The sequence below is a fragment of the Protopterus annectens genome, chromosome 14.part0 (genome assembly GCF_019279795.1).
Source record: "Protopterus annectens isolate FY-2018-M chromosome 14.part0, PAN1.0, whole genome shotgun sequence".
In the NCBI taxonomy this organism is placed as follows: domain Eukaryota; kingdom Metazoa; phylum Chordata; order Ceratodontiformes; family Protopteridae; genus Protopterus; species Protopterus annectens.
Window position 1 is genome coordinate 622,902,666 of NC_056748.1, and position 16,787 is coordinate 622,919,452.

A 16,787-nucleotide genomic window follows, 5' to 3' on the forward strand; every position below is an offset into this window, starting at 1 on the left:
ATTTGACTTGGGTTCCATTTGCCCTGAATGCACTTCCCTGCCAGGTGAGCCCCCTCATGCACAGTCTGATGCATCTGCTGTTAGGGTTTGGGTGGCAGGGGGTGGTGTGAAAGGTAGTCCCTTGTTTTGGTGGCAGGCCTCTGCCCACCAAAGGAACTCTAGGCATAGGCAAGGTATGACAGGAATCATTGTTTCCAGGTCTTGAGAATGTTGACACCATAGGCTTTCCAGATACCACTGTAGTTTCCTCATATGCAGTCTTGCATATGGAATTAGAAGAATGCAGGAGGCCATGAACCCCAAGGCTTGCAGTATTTGTCTTGCAGATAAGCAGGGTTTTTGTGGCCACTTGTTTGAAGTAGGGTGTCAAATGAATTTGTTTCTCTGGCGTGAGGTAAGCCATCTGGGAAGTTGTATTCAAACTTGCTCCCAGGAATATAATTTGTTGAAAGGGTACCAGGTGTGATTTCTTTTATTTTATGGTGTACCCCAGACAAGTTAGAACCCTTTGTACAAAGGCCTGATGATTCAAAAGTATGTCCTGGCTTTCTGCCTGAATTAGACAACCGTCCAGGTATAGGTATATTTGAATATTTCTTTGCATGCAAAATGCAAGCACTAGAGCTAGGCACTTTGTGAATACCCTGGGCGCAGTAGATAAGCCAAAGGCCAGTGCAGAGAACTCATAGTGCGTATAAGCCTGCTTTGAAGCACAGGTGTCTTCTGCAAGATTCCCTGATTGGGATGTACAGGTATGCTTCTTTTAAATCTAGTGTTGCCAACCAGGCATCTTTGCCTAGCATAGGAAGCAATTGGTGAAGAGTCAGCATCTTGAATTGGAATCTCCAAAAATGCGTTTAGAATAGACTGGTCCAGGATAGGACACCATGAATTGTCTTTTCTGGGTACCAGGAAAAGTCTTGAGTACAAACCTTGTCCCTTTTTCTCTTCTGGTACCAGTTAAATAGCCCCCATGCTTAAGAGAGAAAGTACTTGTTTTTGGGCCTCTGCCCACTGATTTGGGGGTAGGTCTGACCACCCGCTTGGTTTTGGCAACGTGTGGAAGTGAAATCTGTATCCCTGGGACACTATATTTAAAACCCATTTGTCCTGGGTAATGAGTTCCCAATACTTTGCATGAAGAGCAATCTTTCCCCCCAAAGGGGCAGTCAGTTGATAAGTGCTTGGAAATTTTAAAAGGAAGTCATTGAGACAGTTTACCATAGGGGTGCGTCTTATTATTCCCAGATTTGGAAGTGGAGCCCCCACCCACACACACACACACACACACACTGCTTAGTTCTGTATGTCCCCTGGGACTGAAACCTGGGGTTTTTGCTGTGTCTGGGTTTTGCTTGAGAAGACCTGGAAGGGGCTGGAAAGGACCAGTTCTTAGAGGGCCAGTGCCTACTAAATCTAGGAGGTTGAACTTGTAAAAAATCTTTTAACAGTTTGTATAGATTAGCTTTATCTTCCATCTTTTTAAGAACTTCCTCAGCCTGGTTGCCAAACAGACGGTCCTGATTTAAAGGAGCATTCAACAATTTAGCTTTAACATGATCAGGCAAAGATTGCTCCTTAAGCCAAGCATGCCTTCTGAGCACAGACCCAGTAACAGCAGCCCTGCAAGAGGCCTCTGATGAATCAAAACCACATTGCAAAGTATGTTTTCCAACTTGTTCAGCAGAATGCATTAAATCCTGTAATTCTTTATTTTCCACACAGTCAGGAATCAACATCATTTTCTGTTTAAGCAGTCCAATAACATGTTGCTGATACTTTAACATATGAAACTGACAGTTTAAAGCCCTATTGGACAAGGTTGCAGAAGTGTAAACCTTCTTACCCTATCTATCCAGTGCCCTAGAGTCTCAGAAGGGGTAGGATTTTTAGCAGTAGAAGCCTTAATGACCTTTGGCCCCTGTGAAATAGTCTCTGGATCTGCAATAGGATTTTTAAAAAGGAACTTGTGGGACTCAGGGACCCTGTAGTATCTGTTAGGTTTTCTGGGAGCAGGAGGTAGGGAATCAGGGGCCAAACTAGATTCCGAAAAAGCATCAACAATGTCTAGTACAGGAGGAATAGCTAAAGGCCTATGCAGAGACAGGAGAAGGAAATCCGTAAGCCTTTTTTGAATCAGAATAATCCTGGCTTTCCCAGTGGAAATGCTCCCATAGATTATGTAAGGTTTCCCCAAAAGAAAATTCCTAAGGAGGGGAAGCAGAGGGAATGGAGTCCTCTACATCAGAATCTTCATAAGTAGATAAGGGAAAGTCCAGATCATCAGAAAAAACAGAATCCTGATCAGAAGATTCATAATCAACTTCAGTCCTAGGCCTCTTAAGGGGGTTGCTTACCCCTGATTAGAGTTATTAGATCTTCAGCCATTCTTATCATTTGTTGTTTAGGCATGTGGCCTGGGCATCATTTTTTTAGGCATGGATCGAGATTTAGACCTAAGTAAAGAAGGAGGTGTTGGTTTAATATGCAAGTCCATAGGCCTGAATACACCCTCAGAAGCCGGTGCCTGCACAGTGGCTCCGGACCCATCCAAGGTAGAGACATCTGCGGGTTCCATAGTTGAAGCATCTCGCAGCATACCGGACTCCGAATGGGTCTCAGTAGAGGCCTTCGAATCAGAAGTAGCAGGTATCAGGGGCTGCGAAAGCGCCTCACTGAGTACCAGCAAACTGGTGACTGGCTTAAGAGAAGCATCATCGGCAGTTTTGGACCTCAGCGGCCTGTCTCTGTCTTTATCTTTGCATTTTTTAGAATCCCGGTAGTCGGATGGCTAACTGACATTTCTGGATAATTAAACCGAGAGGCGAAAATATACCAACGACGGATAGTGCGCTGATTAAATAAAGCACAAAACCTACAGCAAGGTACATCGTGGTCAGGGCCTAGGCAAGGAATACAGTACGAATGAAAATTTTTATGAGGTATTTGCTTTCCACAAGTAATGCAATTATTAACTTTTACTGATATCGGTAAGGAGCAAGAAAAAGTTTCCCCAACGGGGTACTTAGCTTTAGTTGAAGACTTCGGATCTGAAACTCGAAAACAAAAATTTCAGGAGTCGGCCGACTGGCATTTGTGAACTGCTTCTGCTTCGGGCACCGCACGGCAAGAAAGACTGATGTAATGGCATTGGGTGCATGTTTTATACCCCTGACGACCTGACGTCATGGAAGAAGGGACAGCAACTGACGCAGGACCCAAGAGTTTGTTAATCAGGCCAACTGAGGGCTACCTGCAAGCAGATAACCCAAATGTAATGACTAACAGTGAAACACGAAGAACATCTCATTCTAAAGCATTTCATGAAGTGGGGCTTTGCCCACTGCACCCTCACACTCCCACACTTACTCTCCCCTAAACCATCCACATCCCTACTGCTTAATACAATAACTCTTGAGAATGCTATGCATACAAATAGGGATAATATTCTGAGATAGCAACCGGTTACTGAACACCCCCCAGTACTTGCACCTGCATTTCTGTCCTTTCAAGGATCACAGCTACAGTCCTCTGAATGTGTTGCTACGTGTAGTTGTAAACTTTCAGAAATCACAATTATGGTCCTTTGAATTTTGAAAGGGCAACCAGTGTTGCCATCTGCTTAGAAGTTACATAGGCCTGAATCATCTCCCTCCTACGTTTTGGGGGTCAGGTCGAAAGGCTGGGAATTATGGTAGTGCTTCATATGCTGCTCTCCCACACATTAAAGACAACACCAGTGGCATATCCTGGTTTGCTCTTTGGCAGCCACATGCAAAGGAGGCTTCAGTGCTTTGGACAATGAATACTTTTTTTCTATTACAAAAATCAGGATTGAGCTCTGAGAAGAAAGAGCAGCAAAAAACAACTGTGGTGTTCAGGAGTGATGCATACTGCCCCTGTGCAGCTTATGATGTTCTGGAATGCATCTCTGAAAATAAGAACTTTAGTAGAAAAAAAATTATGACGTAGACAAAAGATGAATTAAATCACAGATGTAGCAAGACTAAGTGCCGAATGTTAAATCATAAACTACATTAAACAGTGCGTGCACATATCATACAACTTTCAGGGATCAGTGTTAGTAAATGCTCCAATCACTACAGAACAGAGTCTCCTGTGGCTACTGCTACATTTTGGGGTTACAAGGCAACCCATATGTAAACCTGGAATTTTTGCCCAGCAGTATAATACTGAGTCAGATGGGGAACAGTGAGTGAGCATAAACACCACAAGTATGAGGGTGGAGATGGTGTCTTCATAGAGGTTTAAGAATTAGGCATGTGAAACACAAAAGAATACAGATGACATACGAAGTGTGCAGGTACTCACCAAAAGCACCTAAAATGTAGCACCTAATGAAAAAAAAAATCACATTCAACATTAAATGAAGGATTTTATGAATATCAAGTGAAGCATCATGCTCAAGAAAAAAATGTATTGCAATATATTAAAATCCAAATATATCTGTATAATTTTTTTTTTTACAATTAAGTGGCTTAAAACAAAATGTTAAGTCAAAATAAAAAAAATGCAAATTATTCCATGCACCCTAAAGATACACTGACAGTACCAAAATGAGTGCAGTCTCTTAAGAGATTGAAGGATTAAGGTATGTAAAGCACAGAAAAATACATGTGATGTACCAAATATGCAAGCCCCCACCAAATGCTCCTAAAATGAAGTACTTCATGACAAAAGCTCACACTCAGCACTAAATTAATAACAGGATCAAGAGAAGTACCTCACTGAAGAAAAAGTGTATTGCAATACATTATAATCCAGATATAGTCTTAACATTTTTATTTACAATTATTAAACAGTTTAAAACAAAATGTTAAGCTAGTAGAGAATTCACTGAACAGTACATAAGTAGTCCTTTGTTGTGAAAGGCAGCAAACCATGCATACCAGCATTAGGTAACACAAACTGCATTTAAGAATCTGTAGGCTGGACATAGACATGTTTCTGGCTATAATTAAGTTTGCAGAAAATACTTTTGCTCTCATTTACAAATTATAAAACTTACCAAACAAAGGTGTGTGTATTTGTTTGCAAATGTATGTGTATATATATGCCGGTGTGTATGTTTGTGTGTATATAATATATATATATATATATATATATATATATATGCATACACATTGTCAAATAATTTAAACTCTCAATTTAAACATTTGTTTCAGCACATAATACAGTTACTATGCCTACACAGGTTTGAAAAATAATGCATTCTTCTTTGGAACATTTCAGTTATCAACCATATACAAACTTACTCAGCTAAGCAAAGGAAAAAAAATATGTGACAGCATTAACATTTGCATGTTCTGACACTTTTGGGTTTGGAAAGATTAAGGAACTCAATTTAACCACATTCACTTTAGCTTTCAATGCAAAAAATGTTACAGCATAAATTGGGGTAAATGTTATTAAACTATTGAAACCTAAGAACTATTCAGGTAAACAAAGATTATGCAACACAAATGGTTTTGCAGGTCTAGATAATATACAATACAGCATATGTATGAAAAAAATCTCAAATATATTTCCCTTATGAGTCAAAGCTATGCCTGGACCAGGTTATAGCTAGAAGAAAACAACCAGCTGTAACCTCAGCCAGATTAAAAAAAAAAAAAAAAAATATATATATATATATATATATATATATATATATATATATATATTTTTTTTTTTTTTTTGGCAGAGTACAAGCTTCTTTATACTGCCAAGTGTGTATATACCAATGCCAGAACTGCACAAAGGAGGAAAAAAATCAAGAGACAGGAGATGATGCTGGTGTACTTTTCAAAACAGCACCAGCAATAATTGCCTATTGAAAATAGCTATCGAGGAAGTTACAATTCGGTCACATATTCTGTTGCAAATTATCCCCACTTTTAAAGGACCCAGTCCTCACAGTGATAACTTGGTGGGGGGGGGGGTTAACATGACATGTAGTTTTAAAGTAACATGAAAATATTCATCTGTGTTTTGTTTTCCAAAGCCTAGTAATACATCTCAGTGGAATCCCAGCAGAACAGTATACTTATTAAACTATTTTTAACACAGACCAAATGTCTTAGTACAATTTCAAAAGAACTAATCACACCAACATGATAATGTTACCCAAGTTACCTGCCCAGTGAAATGCAAACTAAAATACTTCTGACACATTATCAAAATAACAGATTTAAAAGCATTATCCACCAGAATAAAAATATGCACATGACAGCTCAGATAGCCACAGTCTTAGTAACTGTTTAAAATACAAACATATTTCAATAATGTAGTATTTCATTCAAGGTGTTAATCAAATGTTTGCAACTACATTCAATACAGTTTAACAAAATCTGAATAAACCAATACCACCAACAGTAGTGTATTATTTCACCATATAGAATGAAGAAGCAACATGGAAATCTTTACTGTTTATTTAAAACCGAATACTTCAAATCACTGCTCTAGCGCCTCAGCTTATACAAGCCTTTAACAGAGTATGACCTGTTCCAAAAAAGTTCATTAAATACTTTTTACCAAACAATTAATCAATTAACATCAGTTACTCAATTTCTATAATATTTAAAGCAATATTGTTTAAAAACAAATTCATAAACAACATCTCCAATTACATTCTTGATTAAGTCCTGCTGAACTTAAAGTATTATATTTTAAAATAAATATAGATTATTTTTCCCTTAGCTTCTTTTTTACATCTATTGCACTAACATTTGCCTTTTCGATACATTCTAAAATGGTTACTTGTAATCCACCAGACTCTCCTCCATGTTTTTCAAGAAAATGCAATGCAACTGGGATAAAATGACTGCCCTTTTTAATGTCATGAATATGCTCTTTTACCCTAGTTGCTAAACTTCTTTTGCTTTCTCCAATGTAATATTTATTACATGGACATTTTAAACAATAAATTATTCCTTCACTACTGCAACGATGTAAGCCTCTTTCCTGAAATTTTATCCCATTCACTCTTGTGAAAGTGTTTTTTACAAAAGGACAAATACTACATTTACCACATGGGAAGGTTCCTTGTAGAACCATATCTCTACATCTAATGTTTTCTGGTAGTTGAAATTTTCCATGCACTAGAAAATCCTTCAAGTTTCTACCTCTAGTGTATGAAAACGTCACTTACTTGTTATATGTGTTAACCGCTTATCTTTTTCTAATACATCCCATCCATATTTTAATCCTGCCTTAAACTTCTCACTGAAAGGGGTGTATTTTGTCACAAAAAATATATATTTCTTTTAAATTCATATTATTCTGATTTTATCTCTCATTCTCTATATTACAAGTTACTTTTTGCCCGTCTTTTTAAACTTACTTTATGTATAGCTTGTTGAATCTTTTCAACTTGATATCCTCTATTTATAAACATTTCCACAGTTTTTTGCATTTCTTCCACATCTGTCCGATCACTACACATTCTATTTATGCCTCCATTATATGTCCTGGATGGCAACTCTCTCCATGTAATAAATACTCCGTTTCTTCAAATTTTCTATATATTTTAGTTCTAATGCTACCATCCTTTCTACCTTCTATACTTAAATCCAGAAAATTCACATTATGTCCTAGTTGTATGCCATAAAATTGTATCCCAAATCTGTTATTATGAAGGTCCTTTATAAATTCTGGGACAAATTTTGATCCCCCTTTACACACAAATATTAAGTCATCAGTGTATCTGTAATCTCTCTCCACATATCCATTAAAAATGTACTATTATAAATATATAGATTCTCAAACAATCCCATAAACAGGTTTGCGTAAATTGGGACAAATGCTGCCCCCATCGCTGTCCCCTGTAATTGTTTATATATCTCTCCATTTAATTCAAATATGTTGTTCTCTAAACAAAAATGGACTACTTCTATTATATACTGTGTTCTTGGGCTGTCACCCAAGAAATGAAAAACTGCTTCCAATCCATAATGATGTTTTATACCTGTATATAAACTAACTACATCCATTACTAAAAAATATTTATCCTTATTCTAGCAAATTTCTTTTTTCTTTAAAATCCACTGCGTTTTTAATATATGAAGGTAAAGTTATGGCTTTTGGCATAAAGCACTGATGTAATAAACATGAAATGTTGTGTGTGAAATATGCAGAGGCAGACACTATTGGTCTGCCTGGTGGATTTTCTATATCTTTATGAATTTTAGGCACGCAATAAAATTTAGCCATTTGACTTCCTTTACTTGTAAATTTGTAATTTATGTCATCATCAGAAAGGTAATATAAACCAACACCCTTCCTTAATAATTTCTCATACTCCTGGATTGCTTGTTGATATTGTTCTATATTAATTCATTTATAAATATCCTTATTATTAAGATGTACATAGCACATTTTTAAATATTGCGTGTGATGCTGTATCACCAACTTGCCCCCCTTGTCTGCTGGTTTCATTACTATGTCCCTTCTCTTACTTAAACTATTCAAGCTTCCCCATTCTTCCTTAGTAAGGTTATATCTAATATCCTTTTTTATATATTTTTTTATATTCCTTTTCTGTGGTATAATTTATAAATGTTAAATACTGTTGCAGAGTTTCATTATTAAACAGAGGTAGATAGTTACTTTTATGTGCTATCATTTCAGTGTTCAACTTGCAATATGCATTTGTAATAACATCTGAATCACAAGAAAAAAATAAGAAGTTATGTACCTACCATAACGTTCCATGTTAGTTGTCTTCTCTCGCCTTCTTTCTTGCTGGATGGGTTTGGAGCCGATCCTCGGCTCTGACTCGGCCACTTACTAAAGCTCGAGAGCTAATTTTACCAGCTCGAGGCAACCCTATATCCCATGATGCAAGGTGAAGACTACCCAGATCTCGTTTGGTAGCTAAGGAAATTATGCAGTACATTCCTCCAACTGGAGAGGAGGAGGAAGAGGTAATAATAGTAATAATAATCATAATAATAATCCCCTGAAAAAGATCAACCTAATCTAGTGACACTAGAAAGCTGATTAGTTGGAAAAATTGGATTAAGCCTCTTAAGGGAAGAAGCACAATCTTCTCGGTCTGACCAGGCTAGGGGGATGGTGGGCGGGACGCAAGAAAGAAGGCGAGAGAAGACAACTAACATGGAACGTTATGGTAGGTACATAACTTCTTAATGTTAAGTTGTCAATCTCGCCTTCATTCTTGCTGGATGGGACCGCGTCCCTAGCACCTTTATCCTGGGTGGCTCAATGGAACAGACTCTTGAGAACGGTGGAACCAAAATTTGCTCTGTCTCTGGAGGCCAAGTCTAATTTGTAATGTGAAACAAAGGTATGAGGAGAGGCCCATGTGGCTGCCGCACAAATAGTGTCTACTGGAAGTCTAGCCTGAAAAGCTGTAGATGTAGCTAGAGCTCTGGTAGAATGGGATTTTGGCCTAGAAATCAACTCTTTACCTCTGAGCTGATAAATGCAAGTAATCACAGAAGACAGCCATCTAGATAGAGTTACCTTGGATACTGGCAGGCCTTTCCTGTTCTCTGCATAGGATAAAAACAGTTGATCAGATTTCCTAAATTGTTTGGTTCTGTCCAGATAATATCTGAGTTGGCAGTGAACATCAAGATAATGTAGTTTTTGTTCCGCTCTATTAGAATAATTTGGGAAAAAAACTGGAAGATCAATGGATTGATTTAAGTTCGTCTGCGATGCCACTTTGGGCAAAAAAGACGGATTAGTCCTTAGAGAAACTCTGTCTTTGTGGAAGATTAAGTAGGGAGGACAAATGCAGAGGGCATGAAGCTCAGATACTCTCCTGGCAGAAGTAATGGCGACTAAAAAGAGTGTCTTCCAAGAAAGAAATTTCAATGAACAGGCAAGCTGCAGGTTCGAAAGGGGGAAGAATCAAGGATGTTAAAATTAAATTTAGATCCCAATGTGGTGGGGGGTCTCTAATCGGAGGTTTAAGTAAAAAAATACCTCTAAGGAATGCCTTGCAAAGTTTATGTGACATAATGTTGTGGTCCAACAAGCCTATGTGAAAATTTGAAATGGCTGCCAGCTGAACTTTTACTGTGGAGGAAGAAGATCCTGAATGAAAAATCTCGGCTAGGAAGTCCAAGACCAAATGAATCGGAGCAGTATAGGGGTCTATATTCCTAGCTTTTGCCCAGAAGGAGAAACGTTGCCATTTACTAGTGTAAATCCTTCTGGTGGAAGAATTAAGGGAAGCTACTATGATATCCCGGACGGGATTAGAAATCATAGGAAGCCTGGCTAGGGATGGAAGTGGAGCAACCAAGCAGTGAGGTTGAGAGAAGGTATGGATTGGTGCAGCTGCCCCGACTGGTGGGTCAGCAGATCTGGAACCGGGTCCAGATATCATGGCTGTACCAAAAGATAATTATGTAGGAACAGAAACCATATCTGTCGAGGCCAATAAGGGGCAATGAGAATCAACTTGGCTCTCAAGGCGGTTGCTTTCTGAATTACTTGTGGTATCACAGGAAAGGGAGGAAAAGCATAAAGAAGTCCCCGGGGCCAATCTTGGGTTAGAGCGTCTCTGGGGGAATGGTCTGGAAGGGGGAAGAGAGAGAAGTCATCGGGGCATTTGCTGTTTTGAGGTATAGCAAACAGATCACAGCAAGGAAGGCCCCACTTCTGAAAAATCTCTTCTGTCACAGATTGTTTGAGAGACCACTCGTGAGGCATGAGAATAGCTCTGCTCAACCTGTCCGCTATGATATTGGATTTCCCGGGGATATGCGTTGCTATCAGAAACCACTGAGAAGAGATTGCCCACTGCCAAAGTCTGAGAGCCTCACGACACAGTGGATAGGACTTGGTTCCGCCCTGCTTGTTGATATACCACACTACGGACATATTGTCCGTTTGGACTGTAATAGTTCCCAGGGGAAGAGAGTCGTTGAGGGCTTGCAATGTTAAAAGCACTGCTCTCATCTCCAGGACATTTATGTGCAGGTGGCATTCGAAAGGTTGCCAAGTGCCATGGACCATCCTGCCCTGATAATGCCCCCCCACACACACCCGATCAGGAAGGCGTCCGATGTAACTGTGGCGACCGGGGTGGGAGGAACAAAGGGTCTGCCCTGATGGACTTGAGGGGACGATATCCACCAGGTCAGATGCCTTTTGCAAATTGGAGTTATTATGATCCTGTGACGCATGGGAAGTTGTTGAAAAGACCATTGTGCGAACAGCATCCATTGTAGAAGACGCATGTAAAAGCGGGCAAGGGGAAGAAGTGTTATGGTGGCCGCTATAAGACCCAATACTTTCAGAGCAAATCTGGCCTGAATTTCGTTGCTGAGAAGAATCACATGGACGTGATTTTGAATGTCCAAGATCCTTTGGTCTGTTAACCTTGCTGAAAGTTGCACGGTGTCCAATTTGGCGCCTATAAAAGTAATAGATTGACAAGGCAGATTTTTCGAAATTTATAGAAATCCCTGGCCCTCTGCAAATGTGAATGGTGTAATCTCTGGCTTGGAGAAGTTGATGCCTGGTGGTGGCAGTGAGGAGCCAGTCGTCTAGATATGGAAACACCTGGAATCCTTGACGTCTCAGGTGAGCCGTAACCGCTGCCATACATTTGGTGAACACTCTGGGGGCTGTAGTGAGTCCAAATGGCAGGGCTCTGAATTGGAAGTGACTGGTCCCCAGCCAAAAGTGGAGAAACCTTCTGGAGCGCCTGTGAATGTTTATGTGATAGTACGCATCCTGAAGATCTACCGAGCACATCCAATTATCCTTGCCCAGAAAGGGTAGAATGGACAAAAGCGTGACCATCCGGAATCTTGTTTTCTTTACAAACTTGTTTAGTTTGCTGAGATCTAATATTGGTCTCCAGTCCCCTGTCTTTTTTGGTACTAAAAAGAACCATGAGCAGATCCCGGATCCAATTTGGTCTGCTGGGACTGGTTGGATGGCTCTTTTTGCTAGCAGTTTTGAAATTTCTGGTACTGCTAGTTCCCTTAGACCGGGTGGAACATTTGGAAGGGTTCCCTTTTGTTGAACTGGGGTTTGAGTAAAGGGAATTTTGTAACCCTCGGATATGATCGACTGTACCCATTTGTCTTGAGAAAGGGAAAGCCAGGCTTTTGGGTACAGCGATATTCTTCCCCCGACTGCCTCCGAAGGTGGACAATCGGGCAACATCTCAGGGATGCTGGAAGGGTTTGTCAGAGAGAGGCTCCCTGCTACCCTGATTCTGCGGACCCCCTCTGCCTCTAGGGTGGCGTCTGTTGTTGTTACCCCCCTCTGCCTCTGGGGGTAAACTGACCTCATGCGTCAAGCGTGACTCCTTGAGATTTGCGGAACCACATTTTCTCTCCCTTCTGACCTTTTGGGTAATGTCTTGAAGGGGTGGAGAAACGGACTCCTACGGCAGAAAGTGTCTTGCCATCTTGTTCGCATCTAGTCAAGGTGTCTTTCACTTGAGGTCCGAACAAAGTCGAGCCATCAAAGGGAGAGTTTGTGAAGGACGCCTTGAAGGGATCTGCAAAATTACAAAGCCGCATCCAGGATTGATGCCTTAAAACCACTCCTGTGCCTGCGGCCCTACTCGCTCCATTGGCTGCATATGAAATGAGCCGCATGGAGGAGTTAACAATGGAGTTTAGGATTCCTAGCTGTGAGTTAATTTTATCCTGGGACCCAGCAGCTGACGGATCCTGTAAAACTTCTCCCAACTCTTTAAGAACATCTCTTTGAAGGCGGGTGAAGTGACACAAGTAGTTCAGCGATCGCAAGGCAAAGGTCGCTGAAGAAAAAATCCGCTTGCCGTACCTATCCATAGTCCTAGAATCCTTGTTAGGAGGATGGACAGGTACTGAAGGATCAGCTAGTTCCTTCTTGGTGGCTGCGGCCACCACCGTGGCATCAACCGGGACACCTTTTGTCAAAAATTGCCTGTCAGGTGGGGCCGTAATGAATTTAAAAGGCCTCCGAGGAATGGGTTCCACCAAATCCGGGGCCATCCATGCCTTCTGAGCCACCACGTCCATAAGAGGGTCGAAAGGCGGAGACACCCAGGAGGTGGAGGGTCGAGACCCGAACGCCTCCAGGTATACTGACTCGTCCTTGGAAGGATTAAGGGAAGGCCAGTTCCCCCTCTGCTTAAGGAGTTCAAGGATGTCTGAGAAAGAGACATCCTCAGAGGGGGACCTTGGGGATCCCTCTGACTCATCCAAGTCAGTATCGGATGTAATAGACTCGGGGGAGTCTAGATGTTTCCTCTTACATGTCCTCTTACGCGGAGGTTCACCTGACGGGTCAGGAGAAGCCTCGGAAGAGGAAGATATTCCCAATGGGGAAACCTGAGGCGTTGGATCTCTGGGTCCGGGAGCAAGAGAGTGGGAAGAGATGTCAGCAGGCACTGTAGTGGGAGGAGCTGATGGAACTGACCATTGACTATGCCCAGGGGCTAGTACACTCCTCATCACCTCGAAGGCTCCCCTGTCAGAGAGGCCAGAAGGCTCCCGCTCCAAAGAGATAGGAACTCCAGGCCGCACCGACAGGGACGGCTCCGAGTCTGATGTCGGGGCTGAGCTCACCAGCTCCGAAAGGGAGAACGGGGTCGGACAAGGGTCTGATGCCACTCGCCCCCTCGGAGCCGAGAGAGACCAGACGCCCGGATCCCTCCAATGAAGGCCTCAAGGAGGAAATCGGAGCAGAGGACGATGGAGCCGAAAGGGGGGTGGTATCGGCTCCGAAGTCACAACAGTCACGGCTCCGAGCTCTGTAAGAGAGTCGAAGGAGGAATGTTAGGTGGATGTGTGATAGCTACCGTCTGTTGAGATGGACTATGGAGCATTTGGGCCAATGCCTGAGACTTTAATAGTCTACTCGCTACTCTCTCAAGGTCGTGATCGGACAGCCTGGACGACCAAGAATGGCTCCGATGGCTCCGCTCCGAGAGCAGGGGTGATCTCGGAGCCGAATGTATAGACTCCAACGAAGGGGATCGTGATCTCTTTTTTGAGACAGGTGGAGCCGAAGGAGCCGAGGATATGTCAACTCTGGCTGGAGCCGACACTGAGTGCCCAGATTTAGCAGCATTGGCGCCAGATGGAGCCGATACTGTAACTTCTAATATAGAAGGATCGGCTCCGGCCAGAGCCGATCTCGACACTGAAGGAGAACCAGTAGCCAATGGCTTAGAACTTGAAGCCGAAGGCTTAACTGGTTTCGAGGGCTTCCCCGGAGCCGACTTAGTCGGGGAGCACTCAGGCTTTAATAAGCCCCTCAATATTAATTTATTTCTGAGCTCCTGCAGGACTCTTGGGCTGAAGGCATGCCAGATAGCACAAGAGTCCTGCAGGTGCAGAGGTCCCAGGCAGTAAACACAAGAAGTGTGACCCAACAAACGAAACACACAATGGTTAAATAAATAAACCAAGCCGGAATCCCCCTCGAAACAGCAGCTTTAATGGAGAACTCAATTACACCAAATATTCCAAATAGTAGTACAGACTTCGCGCTTTCTCCCAATAACGGGCATCATCACTCTGATGATGCCTGTTATTGGGAGAAAGTGCTAAGTCTGTACTACTATTTGGAATATTTGGTGTAATTGAGTTCTCCATTAAAGCTGCTGTTTCAAGGGGGATTCCGGCTTGGTTTATTTATTTAACAAGAAGTGTGAACGTCTGTCAGAGACATCTTCTGACAGCACGAGTCACACTTCTGGAAGCCTGAGACCTTTGTGTCCTTCGACATAGCTGTGTCGAGGAAACACTAAGTAACCAAAGAAACACAGACACACACACAATAAACACCCAATCCAATAATAAAAAATTTAAACAGGGATACAAACACACTCAAACATCACACAGAATCCCTGACAGAAAAAAATTAGGAAAGGGGGAGGCTTAAGGCCTAACTTAGGGGAAGGGATAAATAACTAGAAAAATTAGGAAACACTAATGGGAATAGGGCTAAATTATACGTTAAAAGTTGATACAACAACAAAGGTGACTAAAGCTAAAGGGACGACAAAGTCTGAATTTGAAGAAACTTACCTGGAGCTGGTAAAAAAAAGCACCTCGCAAGCGAAAGCGGCAAACGAGATCTGGGTAGTCTTCGCCTTGCATCATGGGATATAGGGTTGCCTCGAGCTGGTAAAATTAGCTCTCGAGCTTTAGTAAGTGGCCGAGTCGGAGCCGAGGATCGGCTCCGAACCCATCTAGCAAGAATGAAGGCGAGATTGACAACTTAACATCTACTGTTACTATCATCTGTATCAACACTAGAAACATTTAAATTATGCTCTTTCAATTCATTTTTAAACTGATAAATTAAATATAACTTGCATACAAACTTGAAAATTTCAATTTTCATTTCATATAATCTGGGTAAAACTGTTGGAACAAATTTAAGTCCCTTATTTAACACTTTTAAACCTATTTCCGATAGTGTAACTTTAGATAGATTCACAACATAATTTGAATTTAAAGTCCCACCAAAACATTCATTTTCAGTTCCATTTTCCTCGTTTGCTGTTTCTATATTCATATCCATTTCCCCTTTGTTGCTCTAGCTCGTTCCATGACCTCTTCCATATGCCCTTGGAGTTCGATTCATTATGGAACTGCTGATACATGTATCTTCCATTTCCTGGCTTCGGTAACCGGGGATATTCCTCTTCACTTTCATACTCCGTCAGTGATGCTCCATATTCTCCATTAGGACGAAAAATAGTCTCTTCCACTGCTCCTTGTTCTCGGAATCTGACGCATTGATGCATACGTGAGCACTTGATGACCTCAAATGCATTATTGCACTCATAGTCCCTCATGTTCACTGTTTGTTTTTTTTTCTTTTGATGTCATTCTCATATTTCTCATACGATGTTAATTTTTCATTGGTGTTCAAGAATTGTTCAAATACAGTCATATTAGTTTGTTTCAATATTTCTTGGCATATTATTTTAGTTTTCTCTAATTTTTGTTCTTTTAAGCTAATCTCATTCTACTAATATATTAACCCATTCTTTGCTACACTTATGTGCGGCAGCTGTCCAACGCTGGAGGAATTGTTTTTCTTCTTCCACCGTTAAATCAAAAGGCAAAGATGGGTTTTTAATAGAATGGAGACCTCTTGGAGTTGTATCTAAATCCGGATATCTTTGTAGACTTTGTATATTAAGAAACTCAGACGTTTCTTTCAAAATCAGTTTTTCCATTTTGTCAAGCAAATCTTGTACATTCATATTTGTAGACAGCTTTACACTTCCACCCACTGCCGCAAATGGGTTAAAATCAACCAAACTTCTGCCTTCTTTCCATTTTTGAAAGAAACTGGTTGTATTACTCGCACCTAAATGTTCTTGTTGCACATCATTTTTTGAGACTGTGTGTCCCTTCTCACCCATTGAAAGTAGGTAAAGTACAGTTTTGTACCTACCATAAATGTAGATGTCCGATAGGTATGCATCTGCAGTCCTAACATATGGGTTGTCCTGCCTCAGGCAGCCCTTCGGTCGGCCGGATTCCAAAGTCTGGGTCTGGCCTCGGCTGATGTCGCACTTCACCCGACGTCATAGCTGCTGTTTGTTGGGTATAAAGGCATCAGCTGACGCCATTTTCCTCAGTGTTTCTTGCCCCAGATGCCAGGTGCCCTCTAGGAAGGCTAAATTTGGATAAATGCAAATAATTCCAAACAGTAGAGAGCAAACAATAGGAAAATATATATATATATATATATATATATATATATATATATATATATATATATATATACATATATATACATATATACAAACAAATACACCATAATAGATTCCCCCAGCT